We start from the raw sequence: 19,148 nt of genomic DNA on the forward strand, positions 1-19,148 counted from the left end.
ATGTGCCATTCCTCAAAATTAACTTTAAGGAACTTCAGACTATCAGTAATCTTCACATCAGCTATGTGGGCGCCGGGAACCCCTTAATATTTTACACCCTAAATATTATCTCAACTGTACATCCACAGTTCAATTAATCGGAGACAGTGTTAATTAAACCTCAATTTCAGGAATCAATGTGTCCCCGAGATAATGCACCTCACAATAGAATTGGGACTCACCCTCAAAAATACAGTCAAAGTAAGGACAGGCTCAATAACTGAGCTGTAGAACAGGAATACATACTAAGAAATTATTAGAAAAATTCAAAAGGTGGAGCACTGGAATCATAAAAGCAAATGCATAAATACACTGAAATGAATACTCGCAGTCAATCGAACGTAACAAATAAAATGCAAAATTTGAATATTTCCCAGTCTCAAATGAGTAGCAAAATCAGTGGACAAATAGCCAGCATCCCTATTAGCGCTGGAAAGTCTTCAGGAAAGTTTTGCCTCACCCCAGAAACTAAGGGTTTCTATATAATTTCTCACAAAGAAATCATCAATTCCTGCTAAAACATAATGTTGGGAGCAAAAGAATGAAGTCATCTTAGAAAATCATTGCACAGTTTTTTAAAAATTCATATTGCTTTAGCATCCAAGCACATTCCATTTACATGAATACCAATTATATCCACTGTCTGCTAACCTAATCCATAGATGGAAGGACAAACTTGTCATGTGAACAACAACAGCAAACTATTACGGTTTAATGGGGTACAGTGAGCTAGCAGAAGGGCTTTCCCGAAAGAAACATTATTATGACTTTGATGGAAAGTTTTCTTTAAGAACAGTAAGCACAACGTCAATGGAAATAAACAAACATGACTGCTTGATTGAATGCTGCAGAAATAATCAACAGTGCACCTGCAGAAGGAGAAATCCATTTTGAACATATGGTGTCAGGGCCTAACTTGAGGCCTAGTTAGTGTAGGTCTGAAGATCACACTTTTATATGTCATAGCAAAATTGTTTAAAATGCATTAGCACTAAATCAGTGTTTATGTGCAAAATCAAGAGTAAATTCATATTCTGCCCGTTGTTAATAATAAACATAAATTTAAAATGCAAAGAAACTTAATCAACCCCCAAATATTCTATAATAACTAAAACCATTAATCTAACAGTTATTATGATTCAATTCCTCTAACAGCTTCAGTTGATTATAAACTCAGGGGCTTATTTATGAGCCCGTGAGTCACTATTGCGCTGCCGGTGCGTCACTTTTTATGACACACCAGCGGAGTAAAAAAAGGGGCAGTGTTGCATCATATTTACAAAGTGACGCATCTAGGTAGATGCGTCACTTTGTAAACCCGTGCGCCACATTATACCTGCACCAGGTATAATGTATTCAGGGAGGGCGTTCCGACGCAAGTAAGCCTCATAGAAGTGACACAGTGAAATCTATAAGATTTCACTGCACCACTTCTAGGACACAAATGTGTCAATATCTTACACCTGCCTCACAACAGGCGTAAGACTGATGCAGGCACATTTGAAATGTGATTTGCCTATCTGAAAAGACTCATTGCTGGTGTTGCGTCACTTTTCTGACACACTCCAGCACTGCGTCAATTTTGCACCTACAGATACGTCAGAAATACTGACGTATCTGTACTCTTTGAGACATGATACATCATACTGTAAATATGACGCATCTAGCATGTTGCATGGAGGGAGCAATGAAAAGTGACGCATCGCTGTTTTCACGCATCGATGCCTCACTTTTCATAAATACGGCCCTCAATCTCTGCCATCCTCTGTATCAGTGTCATCTCATTTTTTCTTTGACAAACCTCTTTTTGCCTTACACACACAATTTCGAAACATAATTTCAGAGAATTGAACAAGAGCAATATGACAATTGCACAAATGAACACAATAATTACAGGGGTTCTCAGCCACCTAAACATACCACTTCCCAAACTATTGATCCATTCACCAAAATGACTAAACTCCTTTCCTGTCCCAATAACCAAGGAACCTAACGCTTTTCACAAGCCATGCTCTTCTAAAGCTTTGATGTCAAGAGATATATTAGTGATATCACTGGCATTGCTATTAATAACCCTACTGTTCTTGGGAATGAGGGTACAGCAGTCTCTCACCGCCAAAACCCTGGAAACGCTGCCCTACTTCATGAAAAGGATATCTAGCGCTAAGTGGTTTATGACTCTGGGCCCTTTACCACTGCTGATCAGAGCTAAAGTGCATATGCTCTCCCTAATGTACATTGATGTATGGATTAGTAACTCCATGATTGGCTGCTTTGGTTTACTTGTCAGCCCCTAGTACAGTGCACTGCATGTGCCCAGGGCCTGTAAACCAAATGCTGCTGGTTGGCTTGCAGCACTGGTTGTGCCTACCACAGAAGCAGCCTGTAAAAGTGTGTCTCAGGTCTGCCATTGCAGAGCCTGTGTGCAGTCTGGAACTGCCATGCTGACTGGGCAAGTGCACCCATTTGCCAGTCCATAAACCGTCCCTTTTCTTCATATGAGACGCCCCTATGGTAGGCCCAAGGGCAGGGTGCATTGTAAGTATAAGGCAGGCAAGCCCCGATGTGTGTGGCATATCCTAATAGTGGATTACAGCCATTTTCGTTTTTCACTATTGCAAGGCTACCTATTCCCCATAGGCCAGAATGGGCAGTTTGATTATTACATCTTATAATCCTAACTGACTCAGGGAACTAGGTAGAAATTCGAGTTTAGTATGCCTGAACTCAGAATGATAAAATACACCTTTTAGTGAAGTTGGTTTTAACATTCTGTGTTTGAAAATACCTCTTTTAGAAAGTAGGTATTTTCTTGTCTTACTATCCAAGCCTACCTCTGCTAGGTTGTGTATTCCTTGTCTGGAGTTCGAGTGACAGGGGCCGGGGGGATTCCAGGAGACAGGGTAAGTCAGCCAGGGCTGAATAGAGAGACCTCCATGCACCTGGGACCTGAATATGGCTGTGCCTGCCTTCCACAATGCCAGCTCCACCCCATGTGGTGCGTCTGATGTCCCTGCCCTGCACTGTGAAAGGAGAGAAGGAGTCATGTCAACAGAGTTCTCCAGGGCTGTGCCTTCCCTCCACAATGATGGCTCCACCTTCTGTGGGGCGTCTGATGTTTCTGCCCTGCTTGGTGAAAGGAAGGAAGGAGTCATGTAAACAGAGTGCTCCCCGACTGACCAGAACTGGTTTGGATTAGGGAAAGACCCCTCTGCCCTCGAGGACAAAGGATTTGTGGGTATAAATATTGGGACCCTGATCCCAAGAATTTAGATCACTCTTGGACATAGAAGAAGAAAACTTTGCTGGGGAGAGGAACCTGAAGAAACTGAGGAGAGACTATCCCTAAGCTGTAGTACTGCTTGGGGGATTGGCCTGCAGTGGTTGCCTGACTGCCAAAGAAAGGAGAAAGGAATTTTGTGTGCTTTATTTCAATTTGTAAAGGATCTACAAGGGCTTGAGAGAAGAGCTGGCCTCCTGCTGAAGTCTCAGGGACAACAGACTTCAAACCCCAGCTCCCCAAGAGTTATTTGGACGTGGCTGCTGCTATTTTGGGCCTTCTAAGGGACTGCGTGTCGCAAGGAGCTGGAAGCGTCTTGCAACGAAGAAGAAGCGTGTTGCTGTCGCAGCCGCTGGCATCGCATCATGGATGTCGCCACTGTAGCTGTCGCATTGCACCGCATCAAGAGAAGCATCTCGCAACAAAGAAGATGAGTGTCGCCGTCACAGCTGCTGCAGTCTCATTGTGGATGTCGCCGCTCTAGCTGTCACATTGCACCGCATAAAGAGAAGCACCTTCCATCCACTGAGACGCGTGCCGCCGTCGGAATTGCTGTCGTCCCATCACGGAACAAGGGTGTCACCGCAGCAGCTGTCGCATCGAGCGGAAGCGTCTCACATCGTCGGAGAAGAGTGTCGCCGCCAAAGCCGCTGTCGTCGCATCACGGAACAAGGGTTTTGCCACTGCAGCTGACGCATCGAGTCGAGACTTCTCGCAACATCGGAGAAGCGTGCCACATCAAGAAGAAAACAACGTCTTTATTTCTTTGCACCAAAATTTCATCACATCGCGGAGTTGCTCGCCGCATCGCCCCGGAAACGCAGTAAGGAATCAAAGCATCATCATCTTTGCAACATTTTTGTTGCCCTGCATGTCGCATTTTAAGGTACATTGACTCAAAGTGTCGCATTTTAAGATCTAAAGAGAACTAAGCTAATTCTACCATTTTAAGTACAGTATTGTGGATTTTTGTTGTTTGTGGTCTTGTGTTAAATCTATATAAAAGATACTTATTTTTAATATACAACTTGTGTGGTGTCCTTCTGTAGTTTTGTCACTGAATTACTGTATGTGTTCACAAATGCTTTACACACTGCCTCTGAGATAAGCCTGTCTGCTCGTGCCAAGCTACCAAGGGGGTGAGCAGGGGTTATTTTAGGAGTGTACCCCTTTACCCTGACTAGAGGCAAGGGTCCCTATTTGTTCCAAGTACCTACCTGTGCTAACTAGAGACCCCCAAATCTAACAAGGATGCTTTTGGTACTCTTTGTAAAGGGGTAGTTCTGGATACAATTAATCAGCTTGAGCACAGATTTTGAGTAATTCCAGTTCTGACAAATCTCCAAACTTTTTTATATTCAGAAGAATGCACAATAGGCCTAAAAAGCAATACCAAATATCTATTCCTCAATACTGTTTCAAGGTCAAATGGACTAATTTTGAGTCTACTGCTGGCACTGTGCCGCGTGCAGATTGACTAAAATGTTGCAATATTACTCTGCAGAGATGACTGAAATGGGAGTTGTTGGATTACCAAAGAAAGAGAGGAACCACAGAAGAACATATGTCAGATAGACATTATATTTCGGGTTTGTGGATAACTAGTCATAGCAGCATTCTGGCACTATCTGTAATAGTCTGTAAAAGTCACCCCGAAAAGGTAGTGACATCAGTTTCCATTGTAAGGTCTATTACTAAAAGAGTGCCACTCCATAGCATGTGTTATTGCACCAGGATACCACGTGGGGGTAACAGTTGTCCTCAAAAATGGACTTAACAAAATATAAAATAGAACCAGCAGGTACAACATCCTCAGCAAGAACTGCCAACAAGAGCCCACAGGACTAATTGCATCAAGGCTTTTGAGAATGGCCGCAAATTACAGGAGAGAGATGACAAAGAAGGCCATGGATGCCAAGTAGCCACGGGAGTGCATAAGGCAAGTACAGTCCACTTTTTAGGGTTTCTGATAGCAAAGGCCTTTGGTTTTACTAAACTCGTTCATATATGAAGTACTTACTTATGAGGGCATTCAGCCAGCCCTCTTCCTTCATTGGTCTTTTGTTGTGTCGTTCACAGTTGTCGTCCAGCCATACAGCACAGGGCAAGGGGTCAGTCAACTTCACGCGCTGGCTAACTTCACCGTGTGTGTTGGCATTTTGCATTTTTACAAAGAACACATCTGCACAGAAAGTAGTCCCCTTAAGTGCCAATAGATACTCAGGTAATATGTGCCTATTTCCCTAAAACATACTTAAGCTTAGGCCATTTTGTAGGTCTCGCATAGCGTTGCAGGGCAACGCGCTGCTCGCTTTGCGAGACATGTAGTATTCACTATAGTGGGGGAAGCTCCACCCACTTTCCGGCCATATTTTTGATTACCTTCAATCATAAACTCTGCACTATGATTGGTTTTTGGCTTGTTAGTCCCGCCTCCTGGCGGCCATGTCGACATTTTTGTTCTTCCGAGGCTATCAGCCCCTTTACTTTAAAAAACGTTTTGTTTCCCTGCCTCTCCCCGTTCCCTCCTGCAGTCCGTAACTTCTTGGACCACAACCATCCCCCCACCCCCTCCCACTCTTGCCATCTTTGATGCTTGCACTTCTGTTGAAAATGCAATAGGTCTCTTGTAAATAGGAGTCCTATTGCATTTTTAATGCTTGTTTGTCATGTGATTGGTAGATGAATTTGCACCATATTTTCCCTGTCCTGTCCTAATCACGTGCGCAATACAAACGTCTCTCTTACACATGCGTGGGAAAGCTATGTTGCCATTGTCTGCAATGGTGCTGCGGGTCCCTTATATCAGAGTGAGAGTTATTTTGCAGCAGTTCTTCAGCCACGCCCTGCCCGCACCAGGTTAGAGAAGACTTTCACAGGAAGCGACATTATATCACACACCGCCGTTATGGGGAAGAGGGAGGATGCGACGAGGGAGTTGCGCCAGCCATGTTAGCAGTATCGAAGGGCGTAACACAGGCCCATGCAGCCCCCGCAGTGCGGGGGGGGCCTCACACAGCAGAGCCAGCCAGCAAGCAAGCCTCAAGTCTGTGCGCACCATTTAATTAATGATTAAAGTTCAAGCATGAATTGAATGGTGCGCACAGTTGACTACGGCAGCCTCCCAATAAATTAAACGGTGCGCGCCGCGCGCATCACGGCCAGGGCCTCTTCTTAATCAAATGGTGCAGTTGGCGCCCAATGCGCACGCCGCATGCCCTGGCTGCCAACCTCTGAAGTGCTTGATAAAGGGGGTGCGCACTGCGCACGCCCGGGCCCCGGCCGCGTCTCTGTTCATATTTACGCAGTTGTCTCCGCTTGTACGCGAGTGCGCAGTCTTTGGGGGGGCACAATGCCATTGTCATGAGCAATGCGCATTGCGCAGCCGCAGTGCAATCGAATCGGTATTTAAGAGTCGGCATTTACCACGGAATGCAAGCAGGTGGAAACCAGGTGCAGGATATAAAAGAAGACCCCAAAATGCAACAGTGCAACCACAATGGCGGCTTTCTACATAATGACAAGGCGGCTATGGATACAGGCAGCAGGAGAGAGGGTCTGGCTAAGGGAGGAGCAGGTGTATAGGCAGAGGATCACCCTGTTCCAACTGACTGAACCAGAGATCCTGCAAAGGTACAGGCTACAGCCCAGAACCATCCTGGACTTGATCAGGGACCTCCACCCATATCTGGAACACCCAACCCCAAGAGCATACGCCATCCCACCCCATGTGCAGGTGCTGTGCTGCCTACACCTTCTTGCTTCTGGGAGCTACCAGAATGTGATTGCTGCGGTAGGTGGGGTGTCCCAGAGCTGCCTCTCACGTTTCTACAGGAAATTCCTTGACGCCATGATGCAGAGGATGGGACACTACATTGAGTTCCCTGACATACCTGCTGAACTAGCAAAGACCAAAACCAATTTCTACCAACTTGCACACTTCCCGCACATCCTAGGCTGTATCGATGGCACGCACATCCCACTATGCCCTCCTGCAGCAACAGAACACATTTATAGAAACTGGAAGTCTACGCATTCAATCAATGTGCAGGTGATCTGCAACGCTGCCAACATCATTACCGACATTGTTGCCAAATTTCCAGGGAGTACCCACGAATCCTACATCTTCCAGAATAGTTGGATATACACGCGCCTTGTTGCTGGTGATTTTGGGGATGGATACCTGCTAGGTAAATAACTGTGAGACACCCTGATAGTCAATGCAGAAGGATCAATCATGGGTATGTGACTAATCATTATTTCTTTTTCCACCCAGGTGATAGTGCATATCCCCTGCGTTCATTTGTCCTCACCCCCTACCTGAATCCATCTACCAGGAGTGAAAGGCGTTACAACGTGGCACACAGAACAACACGTTGCGTGGTGGAACACACTTTTGGACTGCTTAAAAGCAGATTTCGCGTCCTCCATAAGAGTGGAGGTGCACGGCAGTACACGCCAATGATCTGTTGCAAAATTATTGCGACCTGCGCCATGCTGCACAATCTTGCCACCAAGGAGGGCACAGAGGTAGAAATCACATATCATGAGGACATAGATGATGGGACAGAACAAGCCGATCACAATGCAGCAGGAGCAGCGCCAGCAACAGATGGCAGACTGAGACGCGCAGAAATCACAGCCAGATATTTCTAATAGAGTGAGGAGACACAGGCATGTTTAGTTCCTGAAGCACTCAGTTTAATATGCACTACTGCACTTCACATGTACCAGACCACATGAATCAAACAACATCCGCATTTCACACTGGGTGGCCAAAGTTCACATCACTGTGACATGTCCTGTGTGCAGGATTATTTGTTAATGCCTGCACTTATGCAATATGGTGTGGGAGCTACGGGGCAGGAGGTCAACTTGCGCAGTTGTGCCAGGGTCTTCTGCATGGAGCCTGCTGCTCCAACGAACGTCCTGTACAGGCGTGCTGGATCCACTCCTGCTTGTGGACTCCTCTGTGTTCCCGACACACGTGTTACCAGCAGTGGCTGTCTGCTTTGTCAGCAGTACCTCCATAGCAGAGGTCACTCTCCCCATCCCCCTGGACAAGTCACTGCAGCAGTGCACAATGTCAGTCTGCATGTTCACTGACCGGCGGCATAGCAGGGTGGTTGCAGTTGCCAGCCGGTTGATGGCGTTATTCTGCTGCTTAAGTACGTGCCTATTCCAGCACCTTTCTGTCTGGTCACTCTCCAGCATGTCACAGAGGGAACCCATGCGCACACCCATTTCCCTCACCCACTCTGCCATGGACTCCATTCCTTTTCCCATGGACTCCATTCCTAGGGCCATGGAGCATATCCCCCAATCAATTTTTGACATCCTGCTGTGCAGGATGCGCACCTATCTGTGTACTGCCATGATCCCTTTCGCCTGCATGCGTTGGATCTTCACCATAGTGGTTTCCAAACCAGCAAGGACCCCCTGCATACCCTGCCCCTCGTCTCGCTCGCGTGCCCTACGACCACGGACACTTGCACGCACAGATCCTGATGACCCCTGTTGCCCTGCGTTGCCAGCCAGTGGTGGAGTGCTAGGTGTGTGAACCTCCACCTCTTCTTCATCAGAGCTTTCTAGGATCCTGAGTGGTGGAACATCCTGCCTCCTTGGCCTCACATGCACAGTGGACCCTGAGGTTGGTGTTGTGGCACCTGCAGGTGCTTCCGGAGTCTGTGTCCCAAACAGCAGGGGTGACAGTGGCTGTGCTGTGGTGTCTTCCTCCAATGCTGTGGGTGCCTGCGCTGTGGAAGTGTCCTCAGGGACAGTGCTGGGTCCTGATGTGTCTGAAGGCTTCTCCCTCGCAGCCGTTGCTGGTGCACTCGCCTCCCCTCCCAGCGCTGCACTGCGCGATGACTCTCCTGTGGGCAGACATGGACAATGATCACCTGTGTGTCTTCATTAAACACATTCCTATCACACAATTTCCTACGCCTCAACTGCTTGTGTATGGGGAGTGTGGCATGGCATGCTGAATTCTGTGTTGGCTGCTTTGATGTATGTTCCTATGACTACGACTACCATGATGCATTGGTGGTGAGTACTGACATGTGTTCTGGATTGTGATTCAGTCACCCACGTTGGGGAAGGGACCAGGGAATGGGTGAGGATTCATGTCCATGCATCTTACCTTTCTTTCTGGCAGCTCTGGCTGAGCTGTCAGCATCCCCAATCCCGTGTATGCATTCCGGCTACATGGTGGATTCCACCAGCTGCTCCAGTTTAGTGAGGCTTGGTGCACGGCTCTTCCCTCCACCTGTGGCTAAGGATTCTTTCCTCTGGGTTGCAATCTTCTTTTTGGTGTTGATCCTCAGATCATACCACCTTTTTTGATATCTTCAATTTCCCGATGTGTGACCCCTAGGGCATTTACTTTGCTCTGGATCGCCAGCCAGGTGTTTCTTTTGACAGACTCTGCTACTTGCAGGGACTGTCTCCCAAAAAGCTGGCTGTAATGCTGCACTACCTCCTCCACCAGCACCTGGAGCTCAGTTGTGCTGAATTTTAGCTTCCTTTTTCTATCACCTCCATCCTTCTGGCCTTCCTGGGACTCCATGGTGATGCTCTGCTGGTCTCAGTGCAGCCTGCTCCTCTGTCTTCCCTCCAGCCCTCCAAACAGTTCTGTAGCTCTGCACCTTCATGGGTGTGGCCACCTCCAGGTACTGGGGTGTGGTACTTGCATCTGATTGGTTGATTTCTCAGTTGCTTTGTTGTGGGGTGTGGTGGGTGTCCTTGATTGGTTAACTGGCTCACATGTCTTCTATTCGAATGTTCGAGATCGGATTTCACCGATTCGATAAATACCGAATCGGTAATCTCCGAATCGGTAATTTCCGATTCGGTATCTCCCATTCATTCCTATGGGCCTGGAGGCCCATAGGGTTGAATGGGTGATACCGATTCGGAGATTACCGATTCGGAGATTACCGATTCGGTATTTACCGAGTGTGGATTCCGATTGTTACCGATTCGGTATTTTTTACAGATATTTTAGCTACATTCAGTTTTCCGATTCATAAATACCGATTCGGTATGAATCGGTATTTAAGAACCGGAAAAATGAACTTACCTACATCGGGCCCTAAGTACGGTAAGAATGATTTCAGTGACTCTTAACACAGTTGACATTTTAGGATTGCTTCTAACTTAGCAATTCAGCAGCCTTTTTTTCGGATGCGGTAAGGCTAAAGAAGCACAAGCAGTGAAAACTCCTAGAGTCCCGTTTGCTTTGTGTTCCTGCTGTTGTGTTTATTACTTTAAGTAGGTTTGGTTTAGAGATACATTTCTACTATAGGGGCACTTGGCTTGAAATCGCTATCTGGACTGTACCTAGTTCATAATGCAAGGCACAGTAACTTCACTCTGAATGTCTCCCATCTCTACTCAAGAGGCTACTCTTATCAAGGAAGCAGATATTGGTGCAAATAAAATATTTATTTTGAGACTGTATAACGCTATGGTTTACCTTTTGGCTGTACAGAGCTTTTAAACAGCTAGCAGAATACAGACCTGTATGTATTTATTTATGTGGTATTTCTATAGGATTGAGGTACGGTGACAGAGTTATTTGTGTGAGTATGTCATAAACAACAAGATTGCTTGACTATAGGAATAGGGTACAGTGGGAGAGCCATGCATATGTGCCATTGCCGCAGTGGAAGGAATATAATGTGTTAGGTTTGAGGAATGTTAATAGAGCTCCGGAAATACGTCAATGCTAGTTTAAAAATTCTACTGTCCTTTAGGACTACAGTACATTAAGAGCTCTGAGGGCTGGTTGGCAGAGCACAAGGCTGCTGTAAATTGTTGATTGTGGCAACAAGGGTGTGTGTCATCGACCAGTGGCATAATGAAACTTGAGGGGGCCTACCTGGAAAGTACATGAAGGGCCCACCTCCGCACACAATCAAGAGCTTTCAGGCCAGATTATTGTGCTGAGGGGGGCCTCTGGAGCTCTAGCCCCCGCACTTTGGGAGCTGGGTAGGCCTTTGTTATGCCACTGTCATTGAATGAAACCCAAGTTGCTGCACTGCATTACACAAGGGGAAAAAGCAGTGTGGAGACATATTTTTTAAAAATGACTTGCTGCTGCTTACCACGCCTGCCTGGAGCAAAAAGAGGCCTAGCACCACACACAACATTTGCACTATGATACAAAGGTGTGATGGTCTTCCCCTTTCAGTACAAAATCCTAAGCCTATACAAAATCTGACCTATTCCACACAGTTATGCATGCTGTTCAGTGCAACAAATATGCAATGAGTTGATTTGTTGGGGGAAATGAATACATTTCTCCTTGTTAGCCCTTGCTTAAGGAAGGTTTATTTTTCTTGACACAAAGCCCTGTCTGGCTATCATAGTAGATCGGCTTAGGATCAAAATCTAAAGGGTACTTGGGCTAATCCACCCAAGGTACGTCTAAGTACAACCAGGTCATTTTTGTGTATGCAAAGTGCCCCAACTACACTGAATGATGCCTCCAGGATGTATTATGATCTTATTTTATTCTTTCAAAATTCTGAGCCTTCATGCTTCACAAACACTGACTACCCATCACTTGTGCAAAAGTAAAAACAATACATTTTCTTTAGAGAAACAGATTAAACAGGCATTGAAATTGTGCAGCTCTTCACCAGACAACAACACATAAATTAAAAAGAGCCCCAGACTTGAACAGACAGTTGTTTTCATTATTCCGACCTTCATCTTTCCCATCTTCTCTTAATGACTTATAGCCCTCTGCTTCCGAGGCGGCAGAGACGTGATGGTGCTAATTAGTTCACTCTGTGCGGTCTGCCAGTCTCCTGTCTCAAAGATACTTTGGCCTTTACTTACATCTGATCAGCCAATGCACTGACTTTATAGTTACTGGCCGGAGATCGCTGACCCTGACCCTGACCCTTGGATTTAAACAAGCCATGTCTGGTTTCTCCCTCAAACATACCACCTGGCCTATCACCACCTTGTGTGGTGAGAAACATAGCTGCATCTATGCAGTGTGTTTATTGGCCCCTTATATTGAGCCCTTGGACAGCAGCTTCCCTTTGTAATGTGACTTTCTGTCTTTGTCTTTGTTCCCTTTAATTATCAGTCATGGATCATTCAGGCTGCCCTAGAACACAATTAAAAGTGTTTTCTATTTATATTTTCTATTCGAAGTATGCACAGATAATTGCTGAAAATACGTCTTTAGGGGAATGCTTATTTTTGTTGTGCTGTATGGGGCATCAAAATAATGAGCTGGCAACCCTAATCATAAGACTGGAAGTTTGTTGCAGGATCAACACATTATTGATTGAAATTGCTTCCTCAGTTCACGTTATGATCATGCACAACCCTTGACATTTTCTAGTTTGTTACATGCAGATAATTCACCAGTCTATTTCTCTTGAGTTTCGCAGGGTACACACCCGTTACGACGCAACTTTTACTCCGCACTACCATTACAACGCGGGCATTACAACGCATGGCATTACAACGCATTGCGCTGGGGGGCGCTCTAGGATAAGAGGTAAGTTTAATTTACTATCCAACACCTTCCCTAGGGTCCACGGGGACTGGAGTTAGAATAGTAAATTATACTTACCACTATCCAGCACCCCAAAGCGCTATGCGTTGTAACGGTATTCGTTGTAAATACCGCGTTGTAATGGTACGCGGAGTAAAAGTATGCGTTGTAACGTCATACATCCGTTTCGCAGAATACAGAGTTATATCTTGTGTACTTCTCATGTACATTGTCAGTCGAGCTTTTATGGAATTGCAGGTTTGTGTTTGTCTTTCAAAGTTTCAAGGTATTGTCAATTCTATTTCAGACCCTGCATAGTTGTTCTTTGTTCTTCAGCCAGAGGCAGTTCCTGAGACAATAGGATCGCTCCTTGGCATTGTTCTGATTGCTGCCTCAGTTAAATCATCTGCTAATCACATTATTGTTACAAATGGCTTAGCTTGTATGATAAGAGTGTTTCCCACTTTCTCATTAGAACTTAGAGAAAGACAATATAGAGGCATTCCATTTAAATGTTGGAGGCTTCAAATCAAAATATACTAGATTTCTGGGTGGTAGAGCAAAGTGGTAGGTGGTGGGCCGGGCCGCCGGGGGGTGGGGGGCCCCCTTCATGTGCTTTGCAGGGAGGCCCCTCAAGTTTTGTTACGCCACTGGAAGGGCGCTGGCGATAGTGGCACGTTCTTTAGGGTTAAGTTTTCTACAAATAAATACGATATAAACGCAAACTTTATTTTTTGTTAAAACGTGAGTGTTTTAAGAGGCAACTGATAAAACGTGTGACAATGGGTGCACAAATTCACTCCTCGGCTGTCGTGCAGACACTTTCACTTTCAAGGTCGTGCGAATCGTGTGGCAGATGCAGTCTTGCTTACGGCTTTGCCTGTCCTCTCCGCGAGGGCGTCTAAGCACTTCAACTCCCGAGTGAAGCTTTCATTTGTTTTAGTGAACACACTTCCCATGCAGCAGTCAGTCGTTGAACAGGACACGGGGCTGCGATCATGCGATGTGTACACATTATTCACAAGTGGCCTCAAAGCACTCAACCCCTCGGCCGTTGTTGAGTCCCTCACACGCCTGTGAAACGTGGCAAAGAAAACCAGGGCAGGAATGCAGCTGAGACAGGAAGTTGTGTCCACGTGAGTTTTTTTTTTAAGTTTGATTTTATTTGAGAAAAAAGAAAATCAGAAAGGAAGGGGGGGGAGAAGAAACAGGAAATGGGATATGAGAACAGTATACATCATGCAGAGAAAACAATTGCAAGGGGGGAATGTATAATAAAGAAATATCACTGGGAATAAATTACAATAACAAAGAAATCATCCACGTGAGTTTTTGGTATTCTTAAAATACAGTCTTAGAGTGAGAGCTATTTATTAGTTTATAAGTCGTAATGTGCTACATTGTGGAGAATGTTTTCTTAAAAAAGCAAACCCTCTTTGTAATCTATATTTTGAAATACACAAATACAAACATGCTCCTTGAACTGTTGGCCTCGTAGGGCAGACTTTACATTGAAAGGCACTGCACAGCGGCGGTTTCTTTGTATGGGCGTGGGGGCTCCGCCCCCCCTAGTTGTTGCCTCTGTATATACGTTTTGTAATAAAATGAATGCATCCTACCTGCTGCCCTAAATAGTGATCCTTCATCTAATCTTAAAGTTCTGACCCTCGCTCTGCGCGAGGGTCAGGCAGTCACAGCAGCACTGTCAGGCACATGCACTGCGCATGTGCGGTGTCGCAGAATGTTCAGGGCGTACTTGATTTCAGCCTTTGCTTCTGTGACGTGCTCGAGTGAAGGGCCACTCCTCCCTTGCGAAGTGCACCACCCTCACTGACTGTCTGCATTTGGGCGCTGAAGGCTGCAGCCTGAGCTTTCCAAAACAGCACGTCAATCAGCGAGGGTTTGCCTTTCCCAACTCTTCACAGAGTCGGGTGGATCAAAAATTTGCTAGCATTCGCGACAAGAATTTTCAATTCTATTAAGGACACGGAGGCGAGGATTATGCTTCTCAATCTTTACTGCATAAAACACAGCAGCCAATGAAAATGTATATTTTCAGTAAACATTAACAATAAACTTCATTACCCATGAACACCCATGAGTATAGGCACGCCCCCACAGTCCATAAGAACCCCTTGCGTGCTCCCATCATCCTCTTTCTTTGAGGCGAAACAAGTCCAACAAAACTTGAACAGTCACAATCCTCCAACGTGGAAGAACATCTTCAGGCGGAACATCCTGACCTCCGGAGTCGATTAATCCGACTTCTTATCTGATCCTGAAATAAAGGAAACAACACCCCGTAATTCTTGCATAAAAGGGTGGGTAAGCTTAATACATACAGTACATTAAGCCGGGTGGGATAATCCTCGCCTCCGTGTCCTTAATAGAATTGAAAATTCTTGTCGCGAATGCTAGCAAATTTTTGATTCTATTACAGGACCGGAGGCTTCAGATTATGCTAGTTTAACGCTGTTTAAATACCACAGAAGTAATATCTCCCACCGGCTTGTAATAAAACGTCTTAAACGTTGAATCAGAGGACCAATCTGCACAATGCATAATATCTTGGATACTGGATCCTAAACCATATGACTTGGACGCCATCGCGCCTCTAACTGAATGAGCACCAAAAATACTCGTATCAACACCAGCTTCCTTCATAATGAACCGAAGCCATCTAGCAATAGTGGCAGCCGCCACTGGTTTAAAGGGCTTTTGAATAGAAATCAACAATTGCGAACAGCCCTGCGGCCGCAAGGCCTTCGTACATTCCTCGTAGGTCTTCAAACAATGGACCACACATAGTTTTTCATTGTCAGGAAAAGCATTATAAGATATATGTCGAGACATTGTTTTAGTACGACCTGTAATATGAAAAGAAACCCCCTCTGGGGTAAACACTCTACCTGTTACGTCGAGCGCTCTGACATCTGAAGATCTTCTGCAAGAGGATAGACAAAGCAACATGGCTAATTTAGCCCACAATTGCTTCCTGGACAGGAGAGAATTAACCGGCCATCTGTCGAGCAAAGAAATCACCACTGAGACATCCCACAAACCTGAATACTTGGGTTTGGGAGGGTTGGCCACCCTGATGCCTTTCAACAACTTACAAACAACCGGGTGCATGCCTACTGGTTTACCATCCACCAGGGCATGCCCCGCCGAGAGGGCTGAGCGAAAGTTGTTGACCGAACGATACGCTAGGCCACCTGCCGCCTTCTCGGATAGAAAGTTCAACACTTGGGGTAATCCTGCCCCCACGGGATCCAGACGTCATCCCACGCACCAATCCACCCAGTTCTTCCAGGCAGCGGAGTATCGCTTCCTGGTGGAAGGTGCCCAAGCCTGCTTGATAAAGTCAGCAGCCTTGTCCGAAATTCCTGGCATTTGCCACTGTTCCCTGAAAGCCTCCATGCCATCAGGGATAACCTGCCCTCCAACAGCAACGGGTGCTGTTCCTGACGAGGGCCCTGCAACAACCACTTCAAATCCGGCAGTAGCCGGGGGCGGTCGCAGCTCCACTGTAACAACTTGGGAAACCACGCTTGTGATGTCCACCACGGAGTCACCATGACAATTTCCGCCGCTTGCCGTATCACATGAGTCATTACTCTGGGAATCAACAGAAAGGGGGGAAATGCATACTGGGTCCCCTCCGACCAATCCTGGAGAAATGCGTCCGTCGCTTCTGCCATCGGATCCGGTCTCCAGCTGAAGAACCGGGGAAGTTGATACGTCAACCTGGAGGCGAACAGGTCCGTTTGAAAAGGACCCCAAATCGCCTGCAACCAGAGAAAGACCTGGGGAAGCAGCTTCCAGTCGCTGTAATCCCTCAAGTGCCTGGAATGCCAGTCTGCCACTTGGTTGGCCTGACCCGGGATGTACTCCGCTATGACTGATATCTGGTTCTGTAGACAGTACTGCCAAAACTCTTTGGCTATCTGTACAAGAAGAGACGACCTCGTGCCGCCCAACTTGTTGATATACCTCACTGCGGACACATTGTCCAGGCGCAGGAGGATGCAACATGACGTCTGCTTCGGGGATAACGTGCGGACCGCGAACGATCCTGCCAGTAATTCCAAACAATTTATGTGAAGTTCTAGATCCTGAGATGACCATCTGCCGCCTGTGGAAACCTCTCCACAGCGCGCGCCCCAGCCCCATCTGCTGGCGTCCGACTCGATTACCACATCCGGTCGCGACCCGAAGATCGCTCTGCCGTTCCAGGCATCCACGTGGCCTAGCCACCATTGGAGTTCGTGCCGAACCTCGTCCGTAAGCGGAACCGAGTCCGTATACGAGAGACCCCTCTGAAGATGTTTGATCTTCAGACGTTGGAGGGCTCTGTAGTGCAAAGGACCTGGAAAAATTGCCTGGATAGAGGACGCCAGGACTCCCACAATCCTGGCCAAAGTTCTGAGCGAGACCAATTGACTGTCCAACAGTTTCCTGATCTCCTTCTTTAGGTCCCTCAACTTCGCTTGCGGAAGAAGCAGCTGCGCCGTGAGGGAGTTGACCGTGAACCCCAGAAATTCTATCACCTGAGATGGAATCACTACTGATTTCGCTAGGTTTATCACAAACCCCAGGCTTTGTAACAAGGAAATAGTCATGGTCAATTGTTGTTGCAACACTGACCTGTCTTGAGCCATGATCAGAATGTCGTCTAGGTAAATGATCATGCGCACACCCCTCTCCCTGAGGAAGGCTACCACTGGTTTCATTACCTTGGTGAAACACCAGGGAGCCGAGGAGAGACCGAAAGGAAGAGCCAAGTACTCGTACCACCGGCCGTTCCACTGAAACTGCAGGAATCTGCGGTGTGGAGGAAAAATTGGAATAGAAAGATATGCATCTTTTAGATCCAAACGCACTAACCAATCTCCTTCCTGTAACAAATCCGCTAACATGTGGATACCCTCCATTTTGAAATGGCTGTACACCAGGAACTGGTTGAAATCTCTGAGGTTGAGCACAAGCCTGTTGCCCCCTCCCTTCTTTTGGACCAGAAAGACATTGCTGGCGAAGCCGCGAGGACTTCTCTGACAAAAAGCGATCGCGCCCTTCCTCAGCAAGTCTGCCACCTCTGCCTCTATAAAACTGTGATCTAGTTGGGAAAAATGGAGAGGTGGCGGGGGAAACGCTTGCGCAGGCGGGGAGTAGAAATCCAGCCTGAATCCCTGAACAGTCTGCAAGACCCAAACATCCTGGGTCAACACTCGCCACTGAGGCAGGCAATGTTGGGTGCGACCCCCCAAAGGAAGGAAAGACACATCTGTCAGACTCACCGGAACTTTGATGGGCCTTGAAATTCGCCCTGTTGTTTCCCGACTGGAAACGGCCTTTGTTGAAGCCTCTTCGCGATGGGTAGAAGGTTCCTCCGCGGGTAGAGTCCCACTCGCCGCGGCCACGGCCAAAATCACCTCTCTGGGAGCCTCTCTGGAACCCTCGGCCTGACGAGCGACCCCCGCCTCGCCCGGCCCTGTTGAAAACACCCTGTGTTAGGGCTCGTTTAATACCACTCTGGGCTTTATCCAATGCGGTGAAGGTGCCCACATACTTGGTGACATCCTTCACGAACCTGTCTCCAAAGAGACACCCCCCGGCCAGAGGGCCCGGTTCTGCCTCCGCCAGTTCCGTTAAATTGCTGTCCATGCGCATCAGCAAGGATTTGCGCCGCTCCGAAGATACAGCGCAATTCGCATTGCCCAGGAAGCAAATGGCGCGCTGAGTCCACTCAGCCAGGATGTCAGGATCCACTGGAGTCGCCCCTTGTTTGGCCGCCAAGGCCATTTCTAGGATTTTCGCTAGGGGCCCTATGACATCAAGCATTTTGTCCTGACAGCCCCGCCAGGCCCTGTCAAGCCCTCTTTTAGGATCCTTGGAAAATTTCTTAAGGAATGTCAGCATACTTGCGTCTATTTCCGGTGTGTCAGCGACGCAGTCCGGAATATCAGGACGCGGGCATTCCGACCGCAGTCGGTTGCGCACCTCTCGGGTGAAGCTCTTCCGGAGGTGGTCATGAATATAATCCGACACATCAGGTGGAGGAACCCAGTCCGAAGACCGAGGGTGAACTATGTCCGAAGGATCGAAGTGAAAGGCCTTAGGGGTCTTATCCTCCACCGCTTTGGGAGCCGGCCTGGCCTTCTTAGGGGGCGGAGGTTGCTCCTCCGAAGTATCAGTATCCGTAGTGGTATCTGTATTCGTGGTGGTGGTGGTATCCGTGTCCACTACCACCAGGCGCTTACTTGTAGCCTTGCCTCCAGAACGTGGCTGAGTAGGGACATCTTTGACCGG

The 19,148-nt window shown here is 47.1% G+C and overlaps 1 protein-coding gene across 1 annotated transcript in view; it reads right to left on the minus strand.

Moving 5' to 3' along the window:
- The window catches only part of RASGRP3 (RAS guanyl releasing protein 3), a 672,488-nt gene that overhangs the window by 363,773 nt on the left and 289,567 nt on the right, over positions 1 to 19,148 (minus strand). The gene's annotated exons all lie outside the window — the stretch shown is intronic.

Source organism: Lissotriton helveticus, chromosome 6, assembly GCF_964261635.1.
Source record: "Lissotriton helveticus chromosome 6, aLisHel1.1, whole genome shotgun sequence".
Lineage (NCBI taxonomy): Eukaryota > Metazoa > Chordata > Amphibia > Caudata > Salamandridae > Lissotriton > Lissotriton helveticus.